At 53.9% G+C, this 19,384-nt stretch overlaps 1 protein-coding gene across 3 annotated transcripts in view; it reads right to left on the bottom strand.

Moving 5' to 3' along the window:
- The window catches only part of NAV1 (neuron navigator 1), a 281,812-nt gene that overhangs the window by 203,572 nt on the left and 58,856 nt on the right, over window positions 1-19,384 (bottom strand). Inside the window, exon 1 of one of the 3 annotated variants that reach the window (XM_024218030.3) lies at window positions 5,431-5,457. The exons of the other annotated variants lie outside the window; for them this stretch is intronic. The gene's annotated coding sequence lies outside the window, so the exon portion shown is untranslated. Of the gene's footprint in view, window positions 1-5,430; window positions 5,458-19,384 lie in introns of those variants that run through there. 3 annotated transcript variants of the gene reach the window in all.

Below are 19,384 nucleotides of genomic sequence, written 5' to 3'. Positions count from 1 at the left end.
GTCGGCTCAGCAATTGGCACGATGCGGGTGGAGGGTTTTGGCTGGATGTGGGGGTATGTGGGACAGAGAAGGGGAGAAACACCAGAGGAGGAAGGAGAAGGCAGCAAGGAAGTTTCAGACACAACCTAAACAAGCCCTGGGAGCGTGACCCTGAGAAAAGCCTGGGGGAAGAGCTTTTAGGCTGAGTATTGGCTGAAAGGGGGTTGGAGATGTGAGCACAGAAACTAACTCCTATAGCTTGAGTCCTGCTGTGGTCAGGGAAACAGGACTTTATGTACGTTCTTGTAAATAAACATCACGGCACCAAGGATACCCGATAGGGTTGCCAACTCTGACTGAAGTTATTACGGGAGATTTTTTCCCCCCAACATGACATAATGTCATTTTCTTAAAATATCCTATTAAAATCTCCCGGGTTGCTTTCAATAGTCAGCGAGTGATCGATGCCAATTCCAGGCCAATCCTGGAGGGTTGGCAACCATAATACCCGACTCCACCATCACTTTCTCCTCCTAGCGAAAACAACCTGCTGGACCCACACACTTTGGCCAACTGCGCGGGTGTAAAGGGGTAACAGCAGCATGCCCTGTCTGCGTGGTATGCCAGCTGCCAGCCTCCCCCATTGGTGAGTGGGGGTGCATTGGCCCAGCGGAGTCCTAGGGAGGGTTAGTTAGTATGAAAGGCTGCGTTGGGCCCTCAGTGTCGGGGGGTCAGAACTGAGGGCAGAATGAGGACCGAGGAGTCCAACTCACCCCACGCATCCCCTTGGAACTGGCCCCGCCACACGCTAGCGGTTTACGTTAGCCCTGGCTCCTGAGATCAGCTTACATGCTCGAGAGGAAAGTAATTCAGGACATGCAGGGTGGCGAAAGGATGTTCTCAGGGCAGCAGGGGGTGTTGGGAGACCGCAGATCCTGCATGGAGATCCCCACAGTCACACAGCATCGAGTCGCATCCATGAGCAGGATCCGGTTCGTAAAGGAGCATTTCCGAGCAGAGGGGCAGGTGGCTTTGCTAGCCCGCAGCGTGCCGTGGGGAGGGTGCCTATGGCAGCCTCTTCTCGCATTGTCTTTTGGAGCCCTGCTGCTCTTATTGCTCCTGCTATTCAGCCTGGCTGCACTTCCCTTCGTGGCCCGGTCAATCGATTTCACACCTGTTCTCATCAAGCCCGGAGGAGGCGTCCAGGTGAATTTCCCCCTTCAATGCAGAACCAGGATGGGCTTGGCGCTCCTTGTGCAATTATACCAGCCTGCAGCGTGCACAAGGAAGGGGATTGACACCTGTTGGCCTGGGAGAGCTTGTGCATGTGTGAATGTAACGGGGCCAGGAGAAGAGCTCAATGGTCTCTGTACGTCTCTGGAACAAGTGCAGCACAAGGAAGATCAGTGCGAGCTTCCCACATGCTATGCTGCAGGGACGACGGCTAGGGCCGAGAGGGGGTGGAGGTCTGCCTGGCTCGGTCCCCCCTTGGTCTCTCGGCAGAGACGCACACTAAGGGAGCCAATTAGCAGCGACTGTGATGTGGTCTGAAACCTGACAGCTCATTTCACAGGGGCTGTGTCCGGTGCGTTAACCACATCTAAAGAGGGGAACAACTTTCCGTCCCTGACGTGGGCTGCTTTGGAGCCGCTTCCCTGGAGGCGACAGGCCTGTCACCAACCCCTGCAGCCAGAGATTCACAGCATTGAAGGCCAGAAGGGACCATTAGCTCGCCTTGTCTGACCTCCTGCCAGGAAGTTTCCCCCAGTTGCCCCTGTGCTGAGCTCAACAGAAAGGTGTCCTGGCCGGATCTAAGGACATCAAGAGATGGAGACTCCACCGCTTCCCGGGGGAGTTTGTTCCAATGACTCACGGTTAAACATTGGTACTTTGTCTGGCTTCAGCTTCCAGCCACTGACTCTCCTTCTGCCTTTCTCTGCTAGATTACAGAGCCCTGTAATACCTGTTGTGTTCTCCCCGGGAAGGGACTTACGCACAGCACCGCTCACTCTTCTTTTTGATCAGCTAAACAGACCAAGCACAGCAAGTCTGGCGCTGTCCGGCATTTTCTCCAGCCCTTGAATCATTTTGGTGGCTCTCTTCTGCGCCTGCTCCCATTTGTCAACGTCCTTTCAAACACTGTGGGCCCCACAACTGGACGCAGCATTTCAGTGTTGGTCTCCCCAGCACCGCACACAGAGGTAAAGTCGCCTTCCTGCTCTTGCTCCCCGCACCCGTTGAAACGCTCAGATATCGCATTTGTGCTTTTGGCCACAGCATCTCGCTGGGCACTCGTGTCCACTCTGGCCCCCCTAGAGATAGTCTGAGTCCCTGCTTTCCAGGACACAGTCCCCCAGTCTGTGGGTCTGGCCTGCATTTCTTCCTTCTCGATGGATGACCTTGCATTTTGGCTGTGTTAGCAAGCATTTGACGACCTTGTCCTACATCTGGGCTTCCTCCCTTGCGCTAGCCCTGGGAGCCTCCCCTGTCCTAGTGACCCCCCGGAGATGCTGTTAGCTGCAGTATATATTACGATTCCTGCTGCGCGCAGTCCCAGTTTCTCATTGTGAGATCCCTGGGGGGACCTGCTACGTGCTGACACTGCCTGTTCCAGCCTTCTAGTTCTCTGCTGCGCTGGAGAAGGGGCAGGCAGGCGGAGCTGTTTGCTCTCCCTGAGCCTGGCCCGGGTGTCTGTCTTGTCGCATCCCTGTAGTTTCCTAGCCTAATCATCATTAGGCAGGGCCTCTAGGGGCTGGGATAACGCGCTCCCCCGCACAGGCTGGCGGGGAAACTTTCCCCTGCTTAGGAGCCTCTTTCTTGTCCTGTCCAAGCACCGCCCAGGACAGATGTGCAGGGAAGCCCTCTGCTGGTCCCGGGAATGTGCTCAGATTACAGGCCTTGCGGAGCACAGCTGGGAAGCCTGCCAGCCACAGCTGGCCTGCAGTAACGCTTCCCGTCCCTGAAACCTCAGCTGCCCATTTCCCCCTCCTCTGCTGGGGGACAATGGGCAGGTGATGAGGTGGATACAAGCGGCTCATGGGCACGGGCACCACGTTCTCGCATTCCCAGGCAGCCTCCGACCCGCTCCAATGCAAAGCACGTGGTCTCTCCTGCTTGGATGCTGAGATCTTGGAGTTGCAGCTGAGGACGCCGCTTGCAAAGTGCCAGGCCAAATTAGCAGTGTTAGGGCAGCTTGATTCTCCACTGCCTTGCACCTTAGCATTATTTCTATTCCAGTAGCACCTAGTGACCCCACAGGAGACCAGAGCCACAAGCTTGTGGCCCTAAGTCCAGTGCTCTATCGATTAGGCCAATGTGCCATGACTATAGCCCTGTGCAACAGGAGCCAGGCCAGCACCTGATCCCACAGCACACTGCACCAGCCTGGTGCCTTTTCTGCACCCACAAAGGGGCAGGGCAGGAGCTAAGGAAACGGTGGAACACAAAGGCCCGGATCCGCTGCGCAGCTATACTCAGCACTTGCGGAGCACTTTTTGCAGAGTGCAGGTGGGAGTCGCCCCATTTGGGAAGCGAGCCCGGGGCCCCTGACTTCCACTCAGACGCTCTGCCCACTGGAGCACGGCTTCTCTGCCACAGCAAGCATCAGACCCAATGAGGACAAGGATAAGGTGCCACCTCTCTTGATGTCCTATCCAGTAGCCCACAGTGCTACCTTAGCATCCACCTGCACACTGACCCCTCCACCACTAGGCGACACTAGAATAGCTACATGGGACATACAGGTTCCCCCTACTCCTACCTGACCCTCTTGGCACAACCCTCCTGCTCCTAACCCAGGTGCGAGGGGTGGATGCCATGCGAGAGGCCATGCGACTGCAGTTAGGAATGGTGCGGGGGAGGGGAAACAAGGGGCAGAGTTAAGGTTAAGGCTGGGGAGGGGAAATAGGTGGCAGAGTTACTGGAAGCTTTGCTGAGCATGTCCAGACATTCTGATAATGCTGTGGATGAATGATCTAGTTAACACCTTGAGCGCATGCTAAAGGAGGCATTATTGTACCCAGGGGTGACAGCACAGGTGGGGGTAGGGGGACGGGAGGGTTAGCACCCCTGCAATGGAAATACTGTAGGGGCTCTTCCCCCATGTAAACTCGCACATGCCTGGGGGGTGGGCAGAGGCGACAGGGGGACCTGGAGGGGCTGGTGCAGCTGCTGTGGTGCCCAGGATCAAGCCAGGAGCAGGGAGTGGATCCCAGAGTGGCTGGAATGGGCCCAGGCAGGGATGACAAGGGGATGGGGAAGGGGGACAATTGTATCAGGGCCCTGACCTGAGAGGTGCCCTGGAAACTGCTGTAACATCAGTGTAAATGAAGTGCAGGAGCAAGGGGAGATGCCCCAGCAAACAGGGCATTTCTCTCAACGGGCCTGGGAGCAGCAGGTATGAACCCCCAACCCCCCACCTCTCCATGCCTAGTCCCAATACCTCCCTCACCACCATTCACAGGGAGCTTCCGCCCCGCCCCCCCCCAAATCGGCCCATTGTCCAATCTCACACCCACACCATCATCACTGGGTTAGAAGTCTCTGCGTCCCACGCTAACTGGAGTGTCACTGTCCGACGCTGCTCCCGCCACAGCACGCTGGAGCGCTGCGAACCCGTCTACGCAAGCGTGGCTCACAGCTCATGAACCATTATGGACACGTGGAGTGCTTGAAAAGCCTGCTGGGTACTGGCTGGCAAATGAGCCGCACCCAGCCCCTCCCTTTGCTTCAGCTTTCCCCTGGGCCTACACACAGGTAGTAGCTATGAGAGACTGAGCAGGGCTGGCCCAAATCCTCCCTTTGCTTTCCTAGCTCACGGCGAGTTTGCAGAGCTTGGCCAGGGGCTGGGCTAGGCAAGCAAAAGGAAACGTGACCATGCAGGGGGGCACAGGCCTGGCCTGTGCATCGACCCCAGCCGATGGAACAAGCAGCGTTCTGCCAGGCGCCAGGGCAGAAGAATGGGCCTGTGGAGAAGGCATTGGACTAGAACTCAAGATCTGTTCCTGGTTCTGTGGGCAAGTCCGTGCCTCAGTTTCCCCATATGTAAAATGGGGGAAACACTCCCCAGCCTCCCGGCGCCACCCGTGACTGTTCATGAGCCGCTCAGACACTACACACACGAATGCGGGAAAGGAGATGAAACAAGAGAAAGGAAGAATAAACCACTACGGGAGGTCACTTTCTTCTTAATCCCACTGTCCGCTTCTCAAGCCTTCATGTCACAGGACCACAGCCCATTGCTTCCACTCGCACAGGACCGCCTGCATTGCAGCCACTTTCCACTGCACTGCAGCCTCCCGGGAGGGAACTCCCTGCCTGAGCACGGCAGCTCCCTGCACCCCAGCTCCTTCCAGCCAAACATCCGGAGTTGCAGCCCAGGGCCAAGTGCCACCCGCCTGCATTCGGGAGGCACATTACATAGGAGAATGAGAAAGGGGGGATTTGACTCACCAGAGCGCTGGGCTAAGCAGCCTCCGCTCACACGCTCCTCGTAGGCCGTACGCAGAGGAATGCAAAATCTGGGAATGCAAATCCCATTTCTCACCAGATGTTCGCTGACCGAAACATCCCTCCCCGGCACACTGGCTCCTGCTCTGCAAGCCGGGCAGGGAGTCAGAGGCTCTCAGTGCTGCTAAGCTAATTCACTTGCTAACCCGTCTGAAGCAGCTTTGCCAGCCCCTCGGATGATCGTCAACAGCTCACTACAAATCGGGCTTCTTTGGGGTTTGTTTTTTAATTCCCCCCCTTATGACTATTTCCCCTATTTTAATTCCCTTCCCTCCACCCGTTCTCCCAGCTGCCGTCTTGGCTCTCAGTGCTGGCTCCATCTGGGGGGGCGGGGAGAGCTAGTTACTCCGGAGGAAGCCAGTGGGAACGCACCGAGTGAGTCCCTGGCAGTCGAAAAATGCTGCTCTTGCTAGTTCACTTCCCCAGCTGCGCTTGCTTCACGAGGGCAGACCCAGAAAGTCTCCGTGGAGGGAGAATGGGTCTAGAGGTGTGAGCAGGGGCTCCCGAGTTCTGATCCCGGCACTGACTTCCTGCATGGCCACAGCCAAGTCACCTAACTGCCTGATGCCTCAGTTTCCCCTCATGCAACGATACTTCCTATAACAAATCCATGCGCTACAGAGACTCTCAGTGGGTAAATCACAGGCATGTGCAAAGCTGGGGTTAGAACCCTGGTCCTGCACAGAAAACACAGGCCTTCACCACTTGAGATACTGGAGATTTCCCTTAGGTGATAGGAGTAGTAGGTCTCTTATCCTCTCGTGGGCCCAGCCAGTGAGGAAACCATCACTGAAAGACAAAGCTAGAGCATTGCACAAGGAGACTAGCTGGTCAATGATGGGGAAGAGCTTCATGAGTAATAAGGAGCATTGAAAGAGAGCAAAAGACTTGTAGTTCGGGAGCTTCCCCAGAGGGTCAGAGCCTCTGCCAGGCTGAGCGTCCAGCCACATGAGTCTGTCTGGTCAGAACTCTTGGCTCCAAAATTCAGGCTGCGGTTTCCCTGTAGATTCCAGAGCTGCAGGCTGGGACTGCAGGCCCCTGCGGTATCTGGGCTCTCTGGCTGCTGGTCCCAAACGGGACAGACTGGCTGGAGGAGCTGCAAAAATTGTGTTTAAAAAAGTGACAGCAACTTTTCCAAACCTCCCTCAAGGTTCCACTCGGCCCCGAGTCCTGGGAGCAGGTCTGGGTTGGTTCTGATTTTCCTGGAACCGGTTTTCCAGTCCCTAGGTTTGAAGGGTGTTTCCCCCTAACATTTAGGGCCTAGTCCCCTCTCTGGGGGTAATTCCCCTGGCAGAGAGGGTAGCACCAGGCTTAGACACCCACTTCGGCCCCATTCAAAGGTGGCTTTGCTGACTTAAGTGGTGCCTGTGCCTTGGGCAAATCTCATGCCTTGTGCTCGGTTTGGCGTCTAAGCCCCACGTGCCCTCAAACATGCCCCAACCAAGGCCTCTGGGATGGCTTCAGCCCTCTGGAACTGGGGAGCCTAGGTGGAGGCGCACCCAGCAGCGAACAGCCCAGGGCAGGACAGCCGCTTTAGCAGGGCCACGGCCGATACTGGCGCCAGTTAGCCCAGCGGGAGGACTGAGCATCAGGGACTTTCCAGCTGCCAAGCTTGCGTGGGAGGGGGGCGCTGAGATGGGTGGTGAGCCAGCCCGATCAACACGTGGGTCAGGCTCTTATTCCCACACACCTGCAGTTCTAAAAGCTCCCCACAGGGCGTCCCGCAGGCTGCTCCCCACGCCAGGCTGTATGGTGCAATGTGATCAGAGCACAGCCTGTGTGCGCAGCAAGGCGCTCTGTGAGCCACCGGCCCCATGCAGAGCTCCCTCCTGGAGGGGCCAGCTGTCTGCTGCAGAGCCTCCATTCAGCATCCTTCTCTTTGCCTCCCACCAATGACCACCCACGCCTTGCCCCTGCAGGGATCTGTCACGGCTTGGCAACCCTCATTCCAAGTGCCCCAGGGAGAGCAGTGTTCGGTGCCCCCACGCTGGCACACGGGCCGATAGGTGTAAACTGAAGCTGCCTAGAGAAACCCTGGTGTGGATTTCACGCCAGCCTACGGGGGAGGGGAGGGACATACAGCTCTAGCCACGCCTCTTTTTCTTTGTGCCACGCCCCTTGTGTGTGCACATGTCATGTGTTCACCCCTTGCACCATGCTACTGGCTCCGCTCTGTGCCCTGGGCCAGCACTAGCCCCATGCTCACAGCATTAGTTGCACCTTCTTTTTCTTGACTCTTGTGCTCCTCGCACGGGCTGACTGGTCCTGCTGAGTCGGCACATTCTGGAGCGGAGCGGCTCCCCTCTGCCCACTATTGACCCCCTTCTGACAACAGAAATTACTACAAGCCTCCAGGAGGGGGACCGAAGCCTGAGCCTGCCTGAGCCCCACCACCCCGGGCTGAAGCCTTTGGGTTTCAGCCCCAGGCCCCAGCAAGTCTAACGCCAGCCCTGGCAACCCCATTAAAACAGGCTTGTGACCCACAGTTTGAGAACCGCTGCCTTAGCAAACTCTGAGTCAGCTGGAGGAAGCAGTCAGAGCTCCATTGAGCGCTGCAGGCGGGTGAAGCCAGCTGGAAATTTTATTATGAAGTTCTTGGTGGACTTGGCCTGTTGGAGCCCTTTGGCACCAGGAAAGTTTGGATTTCTCCCCTGCTACCAAAGCATCCCTGCTCTCATGCACGTGGTTCATGTGAGGTTGGGAAGTGGGGACACTCTCTGTATCCGCCGCTGTCTGTGCCGTGCACAGGGTCGCCTGGAGAGCTGAGTCCGTTCCTGAACCGGCTAAAGTGAACAGCTTGGAAACTGCAATGAGCAACATTGCCAGGTCACTGTGACTGGGGCCGTTTACAGCCATGGCCCCTTCCCAAGGGAGATTGGAAGACCGTGAAGACAGAGAGGAGGAAAGCAGGAAGGTGGAGGGGAGATTGGAGGAATCTCTGCCGTGATGTTCTCCAACCTCCTCTACTTCTACGATCCCAGTTTGCCAGCTAAAGCCAGCCCAGAGTCACCTGCTGCAAAAAGGGGGGCTCATTTGGAATCTCTCCAGTCTGTGTGCGAACTGAAATATAGGTCATGCTTTCAGGGTGCATCAGGGCCTACAGCTCAGAGATTGCAAAAAAACCGGCTGAAAGGACATCTGTAATCCAGCAGAGGAATCAGACTGGCAGTGTATTTAATCTTTAAAAAGCACAGCAGGCTAAGGGAATGCAAATCCCAGCCTCCACGTCCTGCGACGTCCACGGGCTTTTCATTTCATCAGGCTACATTCAGCTAAATTAACATGAAATCTAGTTTTCAAAGGCCCTTGGGGGCTAAATCATATGACCGGCAGGGCTTTCGGAGGGACTCCGGGTAACACACTGAGTCACGGAAAGAAAGGTCTTATTTATCAGACAAGATCTAAGTGTTCTCATGCATTAGCAGCAATGCTTTCATTGGGAGCTGTGAGCTACAAACCCTTCAGAGTTGTTTTAATTAGAGGCAAGGGGGAACCAGTTTAAATAAACCTTGCCTTGCTCTGACCCGAGGGCTCTGGGATGTTCGGGTAACCTCTCTTTCCTCCCATTAACTTTCATTTGCAGAGCTGCCTCTGTGTTTTGGGCTCAGGTTGGGATCTGACCCAGCAGCCCCAGGATGCTACGATCCCCTCGGTATCTGTAGTCCAAACAGAAGCAGGAGTTAGCAGGGATCTCATGGAAGAGCCTGTTGTGGGGAGATCCAGAGCAGCTGTGCCGGTGTACGAGGCTGGGGCAGGTCAGCGGAGGGCTGCATGGGCATTTGGACTTCTGGGGGCCGAGCTAGACAGAGACCCAATTCTGAACCATTTGGGGTTGCTAGACACGTGGAACTTCAACTTTGAACCCTGCTGAATCGGGGGCAACTCAGATTCAAATCCCGGGTTCCAAACCCACAGTGAGGGCTTTGGGTCTGGGTCAGACCCAACAGGGCTTTGAAAGATGGTGGAGTTGGCCAGGCCAGCACATGAACTCCGGCTCTGTCAGACCCAAATCCAACCCCTGAGTCAGCTTTAAAGCCAAATCCCAAACCCAGCTGAAGCCCGACCCAGGTCCAACCCCCCCGTTTCTAGCATTAGCACAGACCTGTGCCGGGCTCTGCAGAGACCCGTGCATGGGAGCTCCACATTACTGCACAATGCACCGGAGGAGCTCAACGACTGTCAACTACTTCTGGACTCTTGCGCCATGGGCCAGTGAGAAGCTGGGAACATCGGGGAGGAGTGTGAGAGCAATCTGCTGAGTCCGAGACGGGGCGACATGTACGACAGTGGGGGATGGGGACCCATGGCGATGGGGCCAAGAAAAATGGCAATCTTCAAAACCCAGTTTTCTTTCGATCTGGGTCCTGATCCTGCCCCTGTCTCCCTCACACGTGAATAGATTTAACTTGCACTAACCCTTGGACAGATGGGGAGCTGAGGCCCAGATTTCCAAAGGCCGTCGGCACCCAGCAGCTCCCACTGGGACACTCAAACTCAGATTTGCCCAGCGCCCAACACATGCAGCTCTTCGCAAAAGCCAGTCTGCATCGCGGATGCCAAGCCTTCTGAAATGGCTGCTTAAGGGGCTTGCCTGAGGTTACACGCCGAGTCTGTAGCAGAGCCAGGAACTGTCCCTGGATTTCCCAAGTCTGAGGCCAGGGCCCCAACCACTAGGCCATCCTCCCCTTGCTTTGGCACCGCCCTTCTGAATTTCTATTAGCAAAAAGCAAGCGATGTTCATGGCTGGCAGCAGACTGGCTGTGAGTCTGACTAAGGAGGCAGCTGAGAGCTGGATGGGCGCTTGGTCAAGATCTTGCTGAAGGGGAACACAGTGTTAGTGGCAGCTGCAGAGAAGCACAGTCAGGAAACAAGGATGCGTGGAAGGAGTGGCTATGCATGAAGAGACGGAGTCAGAACTAGGGAGCTGGACCAAGGGCTGGATGAGGAGGAAGTCAGTTGAGGAATCGGTGATTTGGATCATGTTACTTCTGAGGAAGGGCCAGGATCAAGCCCTACAACAGAGTCTGGAGCAGGACAGGAAGCCAGGAACATCATCTGGCAGCCATAGCCCAGTTAGGCCGGCAGCGTGGCTCAGTGATTAGGGTGCTAGCCTGGGACTCAGGAGACCTGCATTCAATCCCACCACTGACTCCCTGTGTGACCTTGGGCCAGTGGAAATTAGGCACCTAAATCCCTTTGATGATCTGGGCCTTAGGGTCTCTGGGCCTGAGCGCCGCCTCTTTACAACACGGGCAACAGCGCTGCCACCCATCCCAGAGCAGTGTGAGGGGAAAGAGGGGAAAGACCGCAAAGTGTTCCTTTTTCATGGGAATGGGGGTCTTGACCCGCAGGGGACATGGGGCCAGAATGAAACACAAGCAAAGGAAGCGGATGTCTGGCCCTGTGCTCCAGGGCAGGTCCCGCCAGCCAGGCACCAGCCTGAGCTGGCCAGACGGGAGACATCTCAGTAGCAGGCCCAGCTTTGGGAGCTGTGGGGGCAGGCAGCCCCCACCATGGACAGTGGGACTGCTCCTTCCCCAGGGGCCGTGCGAGACCCGGACACGGATGGAGGGCAGCTGGCTCAAGCATACTCCAAAGAAAACTGAAGCAAGACTGCTAGGAAGAGGGAAGAATTTCAAGGACTCGGCCAGAACTTTGATCTCTCCTGCCACAGAGGGCATGTGCCCTCTGATTGCTAGAATGCCGTTTCAGGGCTGTGCATGTCTCAATCTGGTTAGGAGACTGCACCGGGATTCATGCCTCAATCACCTCCAGGTTAGACCACTGCAAGGTGCTCTGTGTGAGCCCTGTGGAATCACCAGGTGGCCCACACAGACAAATAAGTGCCCATCGCGTCATGCTTCCTACTGGCTCCATCTCCAATATCAGATCCACTGCAAGATCCTCATCCTTTAGAGGCTAAGATTTTCAAGAGTGATTTTGGGTGCCCAATTCGAGGTACCTCGAAGAAGCCTGATTCCCAGAGGCTAGGTGCTGGGCACTTTGCAGAAACTGAGCACCCCAAATCGCTAGTCACTTTTGAAGATCCCTTCCTCAAGTGGGACCCAGCTGTCATGGACAGGCAAGCCATCATGCCCGCTGCAGTTAGATGGACAGCCCAGGATTCGCCGCTGAGCTTTTGGCTGTGAAACTCCCTTCCAGTGGAGATCAGGATGTGTCCAAACTGCGGCATGCTCAGCCTGCACCAGCCTTCTCACACTGACTGTAACTAGGGAATGGCCAGGAGTCCTTCCCCAGGCAACAAGCATCTGAAAACAAAAATCCCTGCTTAGAAAGGGCTGGAAGCAGAAGCAGCAGCAGAGGGGCAGGAAGGCTGAGCCTGCCGGATGAAAGTAGCTTTTAAAATTGTCTCTTTGGCGCCTAAATACCATGGTGATGGGCACATCGTAAATGCATTGAGAAATGGATGAGATTCGCTAGTGACGGGTGCTCTGCTAACCTCATGGGACGGGGACCGAGGTCGGTGGGAATGTGGGGAAAGTTGCTGTATGACAGGAGGCAGTGTCACCTCCTAGTGGATACAGCAGGGCCATGAATGAGCAGTTCAGGCTGCACACACTAGAGGGCAGCGGTGTGCTCACACTAAGATTATTACAGCGTTTTGCACTTGCAATTACAACACAATGACTTTTATTTTGTGCCACTTCGTACAGAATGAAATTGTGTGTTGACGGGACTAAATAATAAACAACAGCAGATGGAGAGGGGGAGGCAGAGACAAGGGCAGGCGAGAGAGAGAGAGAGAGAGAGAGAGATCTTTCCTGCTGAGATGGGAAGAGATTTGGAGACTCAACGAGACGGAGACACGGGGAGTGTCGAGTTAACACAAAAGTGTTCTTAGCCGTCTCTTTACAGGGGCCTCTAACAAACTGGAGTCCAGCCTCCACGCTCCTGCCAGGCTTCTGATTAAAACACGCTGGTGATGGGGAGTGAGGATAAAGGGATGAAACCTGAGAGACGCAGGCAGGCAGGTCTCCAAGGACCCCATGGAACACCCGTTTTGCTCAGTGTCTTTACAGTGCCTAGCACAATAGAGCCCGGCCCATGACAGGGACTCATAGGCACTACCATGGCACAGATACAGAACAGCTGAGGAGGTGCAGCACCCATCAGCTAGTGCTCAGCACCTCGGAGAATGAAGTCTTTATGCCCAGCCCCCTCTCCTCATCTCTCATATACACGCCTGCTTCCTGCCATGTTTGTCCCTCTCCAGGCAGAGCCCCACTTCTATGCCCGCATGGCAACCTGGTGTCTAAGCCAATTAAGGCAGATGAAGCCGAGGCAGCCAATGACTGGCCCAAGTCAGCCTCAGGAAATGTAATTCTGCTGCTCATTGCCAGCGGCGTATTTGGCTGATGAGGACCCCGCTATGGATGGCAAGTGTTTCCAAAAGTGACTAGTGATGGGGGCCCCAACCTGCAAGCCCTTAATAGGGCCTGGCTTCCAGGAAGTGCTGGGCACCCAGCCCCTGAAAAACAGGCCTGTGTGAGGTGTCCCAGGTTGGGGCCCCAACACCACCAAACCATTTAGAAAACGTCAGCTGATGGGGATAGAGCATGAGCCTGGCATCCCTGACTTGAAGGTGCCAGGGGCTTAGCTTGGGCTATCACCGGCCACATTTCATTTTACTGGGATGCTCCTTTTAAAGTGAAAGATTTTCCAAACCACTAGAATCATAGAATCATAGAATCTCAGGGTTGGAAGAGACCTCAGGAGGTCATCTAGTCCCACCCCCTGCTCAAAGCAGGACCAATCCCCAACTAAATCATCCCAGCCAGGGCTTTGTCAAGCCTGACCTTAAAAACCTCTAAGGAAGGATATTCCACCACCTCCCTAGGTAACCCATTCCAGTGCTAGGCATTGGCTTAACTCCACCCCCCTTGAGGTCACTGGGAATCCTCCTCGTTGGGAACAGTCTGGCCAGTGCTGAGTGTTCTTCAAAAGTCCACGCTAGCGTCCTACCAAGAGAGTGTCCGATTTCTGACAGCCAAACGGAGCCAGGAGACTAGCACGTCTCCAGCTTGTCAGCCCTTCTCCCCAGTTACAGGGACATTGCTCTGGTGAGAGTTCCCCGGCGACCTTAGCAAGGGCTGTCCATAGGGATTTCTTTTTAATAGCACAGCCGCCTTGAGAAAGGTGATTCTTTCTTTTGCTTTCTGGCTCTATTTCAAGGGATTGCCCCCAGCTATTGGTGTTTCCCCTTTGCTGTATGTTCTGCATTTTCTCTGCATGAGGCAGGTCCGCGTTTTGCTTTGCAAATATTGAAAAGGCAAATTGACATCAAAAAGCAAATACCCATCATCTATGTGGAAGGCCTAGGGGGTGAAGGTCACAGACACATATGGGAGTTAGCACACAATGCCCACTGACTTTCAGGTGCCTGCCTGTTTCTTGGGCCTGTGAATCCCTCCAACTAAATACGAGGGATAGATACAATCAGGAGGGACTGTCGGGAAATGAAGAGGTGGTAGCTGCTTGCAGCTGGAAAAAGCTAACAGTGATCAAACCTGGAGTAACCTAGAGAGACCCCAACTGGGGAGGTTTTTAACATTTCAATGGATTGTACAACTGCTACCTGATGTCACACAGAAAGTGGGCTAGGGAAGGAGAGACAGTCTAGGTAGTTAGGTAGCTCCCACTATTAACAGACAGTATCTAAGCTCCTCCAAGTTTTTAAAAACAGAAGTGACAACAACAATCTCACCTGCCTCTTTCCTCCCCAGTCAGAGTCATGGCTTGTTATAGTGCATGTGTCCATGTGTGCACAAGTGTGTGTGTGTGCATGCCAACCTGTGTGTTGGTGTGTGTGCATGTAGAACTTACTACATCAGAGATGACGTTCTCAGAAAGATGTGAATGCCCCTGGATCCCAGCCCTGGTGGTGCTCCCAGGGTCTGTCACTAGTGGTGCTGAAAGGACAGCTCCTAGGGGCATTGTCAAAATCTAAATGAGGGCTGAGGTTTTCAGAGGATTCGGGTGCCTGATTGCCACTCATTTTAGAGCTCCGCCTGTATTTTAAGCCAGACCCGGCCCTGTGTCACTAGCAGCATCCAGGACAATGAAAGGCGAATGCATTTTTTAAAAATCCATTTCATTTTCCCCACAGATGCCAGGGCTTTGCCACTTTGGTCTCCACTTGCTGGGACAGGGATTTAGCCTAGTCTGTTTCAAGTCAGTTTCACTTCCCTGAGCCTAGGTCAAGGATTGCTAATGCTGCTGGGGAAGAAAATGTCTATTAAAGAAAATTAAAGCAACCTGTCAGGAATACCAGGGTTTGTAAATCATCCCTTTCCCTCCCCTCCGAACCCCAGCCAGCTTTTCTTTAACAACTAGAATTAAGGACGTCACACTGTGTGCTCTTCTGACAAGAGTTCATTAGAAAGCTCGGTGATGGTGATTTTTAACATGAATTATTATTTGCTTGATCCTGCTGCCTTTGCTCAGGCGAGTATAGCCATTAATTTCAATGGAGACACTCCCAGGTGTGAGGGCTCCCAGGCTGGCTCTGTTATTTGCATGCTTACCGGGCAACACGCTGAGAAACTAGCCGTCTCTGATTGGGATGGAGTGGAACTCGATCTGCAGGTGGCATTTTAAGGCTAAGAAAAAGTGTGTGAAATTAATGGAGAACAACAGGGATGGCAGTGAATGCAGCTGCCCCTGTCTCAGTCTCTCTGAATCCCAAGCATGAAAACTAGGAACCAATGCCTGAGCAGGAGATGTCAGAATCTCCACTGAGTGTATTGGGGCCCTTTGACATCTACAGCAAAACTCACATTGACTTCAGCGGCAGCAGAATTAGGCCTGTTCTGCAGGAGGCGCATCTCCCCGCTGCGCCAGGGAATTGGCATGCAGAGTCTGCTGTCTTTCATGGCGGATCGGTTTTGCTGGTCTTAATTCATGCTTTTGTCAGCTGTTCCTCTCCCTCCCACCGTTCCATGAGGAATGGGACCAGAGCAAAGTGCCAGGACTGATCTGAGCTGTGCTAAGGAGAATGGCCCACCAAGGGCTGTGTTCCTATGCACTGCAGCAGCCAGAGAGCACAAGCATAGGGCGTGGAAATGAATATGTTCTAGCCACCAAGACTGTGTCACATGGATGCTAGATGCAGCAAGCCTGTGGTCCGGCAGGCTGCATTCCCCAGTGGTTAGAGCAGGGGACTGGGATCGGGAGAAGAGCTGAATGGGCAACTGGTTTTTCATTTCAGGGTCCAAAAAAAATTCCTCTTGGGTCAACCTGAAACGTTTCATTCAACCTGAAGTGATTTATTTTTTTGTTTTGGGGTATTTTTTTTTCATCCTTTTTGTTTGTTTGAAATAAATCTAGATACATTTCTAAATGAAAGATTTGGAGTTTTAAAAAAAATGTGGGCCAAAACTATCTATTGAATTCGACCCAAATTTGTGAATAAATTTGGTTGACCTGAAACTGCATTTTTCGGCAATTCATGGTTCACCCGGCTCTAGCCATAGAGTTTAAAGCCAGAAGGGGCCACCAGATCATCTTGTGTGACTTCAGATGTATCACAGGCTACCAGCACCACCCACTAACCCCAACAACCACCATGAGATCTCTCTATGCCTGTGTACCTAGGAACAATACTCAGCCATGGCTCTTTGGAAAGCAAAGTATCACTAGGATTAGGAAACCAGGGAAATCTCTCCCTTTCTGCCTATGACTGCATCCTAGGAGGCCAGCCAGCTGGAGATGCTTCATTAGCACACCCCTCCCTCCCCCGACAGTAGCTCTGGAAGGTGGACACATATCAGTGCTCTCGGGGAGCTCCTAGGCCCCCAGGATGGAACCTTGATGTCCAGCTGCTGCAATGCCACAGGGATGGGCATGGCGGAGATCACCAGATCTAATGGGATATGACCAGCCTTGGCCCCATGTGCCCATGTAGACTATGCCAGGCTTTCCAACATCCCTCCTGGAAGGGGGTGCTGGGGGGCTTCCAGCAGTGACCTGGGAGCGCAAGAGAGACAGGCTTACTAGCCCCTCAGATCACTCCAAGGCTGCAAACGCCATGGGAAGTGCTCCCACAGCATGGGAGGTGCCTGAGATGCACGTACCAGTCTACAGAACATTGCCCGTCCCTACCCAATAAACCCTGCTGCATCCATTCTGGATCCTTCACCTCCCAGGTAGCAACAGAGCAAGCAGATCCAGGTTCATTGTTCTCTGCAGAGTGGACAGGACCCAGTTCTGTCTCACAGGCGACACAATCCTTTTTCCCACTGCACTGTCCTGTGTCCTCTCACTGATCGCTGTTATGATCAATTACACTATAACCCACCAGCGCTCATCCCAGGTACATCCTCACCAAGGGAAACAGATACAAAACCAGAGGAAAATATGGGCCTGATTCCTCCCTCCCTCACCCCCGTGTAAATCAGGAGCAACCCCAATGGGCTCAATTCCCCCCTCACTCGCCCCATGTAAACTGAAGTGAAGGGAGTTATGTTGCTAAATTGACTTGAGACTGAATCAGGAAAGGCTGGGCCAAATAATAAAGTGACTGGAATGTAGATGTCCCCATCTGCCCCAGTGGGCGCCCCTGTGCAGGGGAGCCGAATTCCGGTGCACTCCTGTGAGCACTGGGGAATCAACCCTGCCGTCCCTATCAAGGTGCAAACCCCTCTCATGCCCCAGGGGATACAAATCGCACAGCTCATTGTTGCAAGACGAAGAGTACTCGCTCTGGTGCGCCAGCCAGCGTCTGTCATCCTGCCTTTCTAACCCTGCTCTGTGCTCCTAGCGAGCCGGCGTTCTGCATTTCTGTAGAGCCTCCCAGCCCAAATCCCTGCCCAGGCCAGGCGCTGATCCAAGACTGCTCACTCCAGGGAAATGGATGCGGGACCAGTGATGTGCGGCCACTTCTAGGAGAGATAGCAGCAGCCAGGTCGGTGGCCAGTTCACTGCACTTCTGGGGTAGGAGGCAAACATTAGCCTCGGACACACCCTGGGGCAAATGTCTCCTCTCACAAGAAGTGTCCCTTGGACTCTCATGTCCATGCAGAACCGGCAGGACATGATGTCTAGGACCTCCTATCCTAGACTGTTGTGTATCCTTGCAAATGGCAGCTGCATCCCTGTAGCGCTGCCAAATACACGAGAATCCAGCTTGAGAGGTGGGGGGAATGGGTGACAGGGCTTCCAGCTGCATAATGTTAAACAGCTGCCACCTCTCATCCCAGAGGTGGCTGCACTACAGTGGTGGGGGCAGCGTATACAGTTTGTATATTACACATTGTAATCTGTACAGCAATCGGGGGCCCTTCATAATGAAATTAAACAGAAGATAGAACAGTAGCAGTTCCTGGAGGCCAGAGTTAATACTGGAATCTTTTACTCTCTGCTAAGTGTAGGGAGATGGGTACAGGGAACAGTTTTCATCTAGGCCAGCCCAAGCCAGGACCCAAAGAAGCTGCAAAAGGCAAAGAGCTTGTGCTGTCTCAGCATGTGGAAAGGAACAACAGACATGGCGATTTTTGTGCCTCCCCTGCCCTAAAGCAGCAACTGTTGACTGGATCCTGATTCTATAGTTGTGCTGGTGACGTCATGTCGAGGGACGGTCACACAGGGGACTGTTTATCAGAAGCTGCCCAGCTGCAGGATCTGGTGCCACGTCTGGCTCTGCGCCAGTACAGCGAGGTCACAAAAGAATCTGTAGCTGCAGGGCTGGGATTGACAAAGAACCAGGCAGATACTACGCCGCTCTTCTCTAGCCCCATGCTGCAGGAGATCTCAGTGCCTTTGTCTCACCATTCTCCTGGGATGTAAGGAAACACCAGCCTCATTTTTTCATATGGGAAACTGAAGCAAAGAGGTTAAGGGACTTGCCCCAGGTCCCCTGGGATGGCAGTGGCAGAGATGGGCAGCAGCAAGCTACGAAAGGGCTGGGACAGATGGAGCTCATTGCAGTGTTGCTAGAGGGCCTCCTATCTCTCCTGGGCTCCAGCCTGTCTGGACACTGCCAGAAAAGTTGCAAAGCAAGGGGCTTTCAGTGTATTAATAAAGTTAATTCATTACGGGTCAGTTTTCTCTCACTCTAACTCAAAAATGAGTCTATCCATCCTATAAACAGTTAATCCTCATTATTTTATTAGTCAGCACAAATTAAGAACACTCCTAGGCCATTCGGCAAAATTCCCACGTTGAGCAAATAATTAACTCAATTCCAAGTTTTCTGCTAAATCAAACAATTCCATTAATAGACATTTTTAGACCCCAGTGACTGTGTGTTTTCTAAGGGGCGCGCTCCATAGCAAAGTGACTGGAGCTAGTGAAATCCGATTGCCACCTGGCCAGCCAGGCGGAGAAGAGCTGTGTTGCTTGCCAGGTGTGCCCCACACGCTGTGTCATGCTTTGCTACGTGAGTGAAAGCCGGGTCACCAAGCTAAGCAGGATTCAGATTTGACCTAGATAATCAGCCCTGGCCTCCCATCTCAGTGGGTTCTTTTTCAATTAGCTAAAAAGGGAAGTGATTTAGCGCTAATGAAAATAAATTAACAACTGTCCCCCAAGTCGCAAGGGGGCCCAGGCTGCGTCAGTGCCGGCTGGAGACATGGGGCAGCAGGGAGGTGAAAGGGATGCGTCAGTGGGTCTGACTCAAAGCAGTGCTAAGCCCGCCAGCCCTGGGAGAGCGGCTGCTATAAATACTTGGAGCCTGATTCCCCATTGCCTCGCACCTACTGTGCCACACTGCAGCAGCGCAAATTGAGTAAGACGCCACCACATCAGAACAGGAGCATTTCACACCCCCGCTGCGCTGGTGTCAATGATGACAACACAAGGCGCGGCGCAACGGGGAACCGGGCCTGTGGCATGGAGACAAACCGCAATGGCAGCTTTGATTTAGGAGGAATCTCCCCTA

This window comes from Terrapene carolina, unplaced genomic scaffold (assembly GCF_002925995.2).
Source record: "Terrapene carolina triunguis isolate 2854851 unplaced genomic scaffold, T_m_triunguis-2.0 Scaffold191, whole genome shotgun sequence".
NCBI lineage: Eukaryota > Metazoa > Chordata > Testudines > Emydidae > Terrapene > Terrapene triunguis.
Note: the sequence above shows the minus strand (reverse complement) of the source record. Positions and strands in the feature narration are given on the sequence as shown.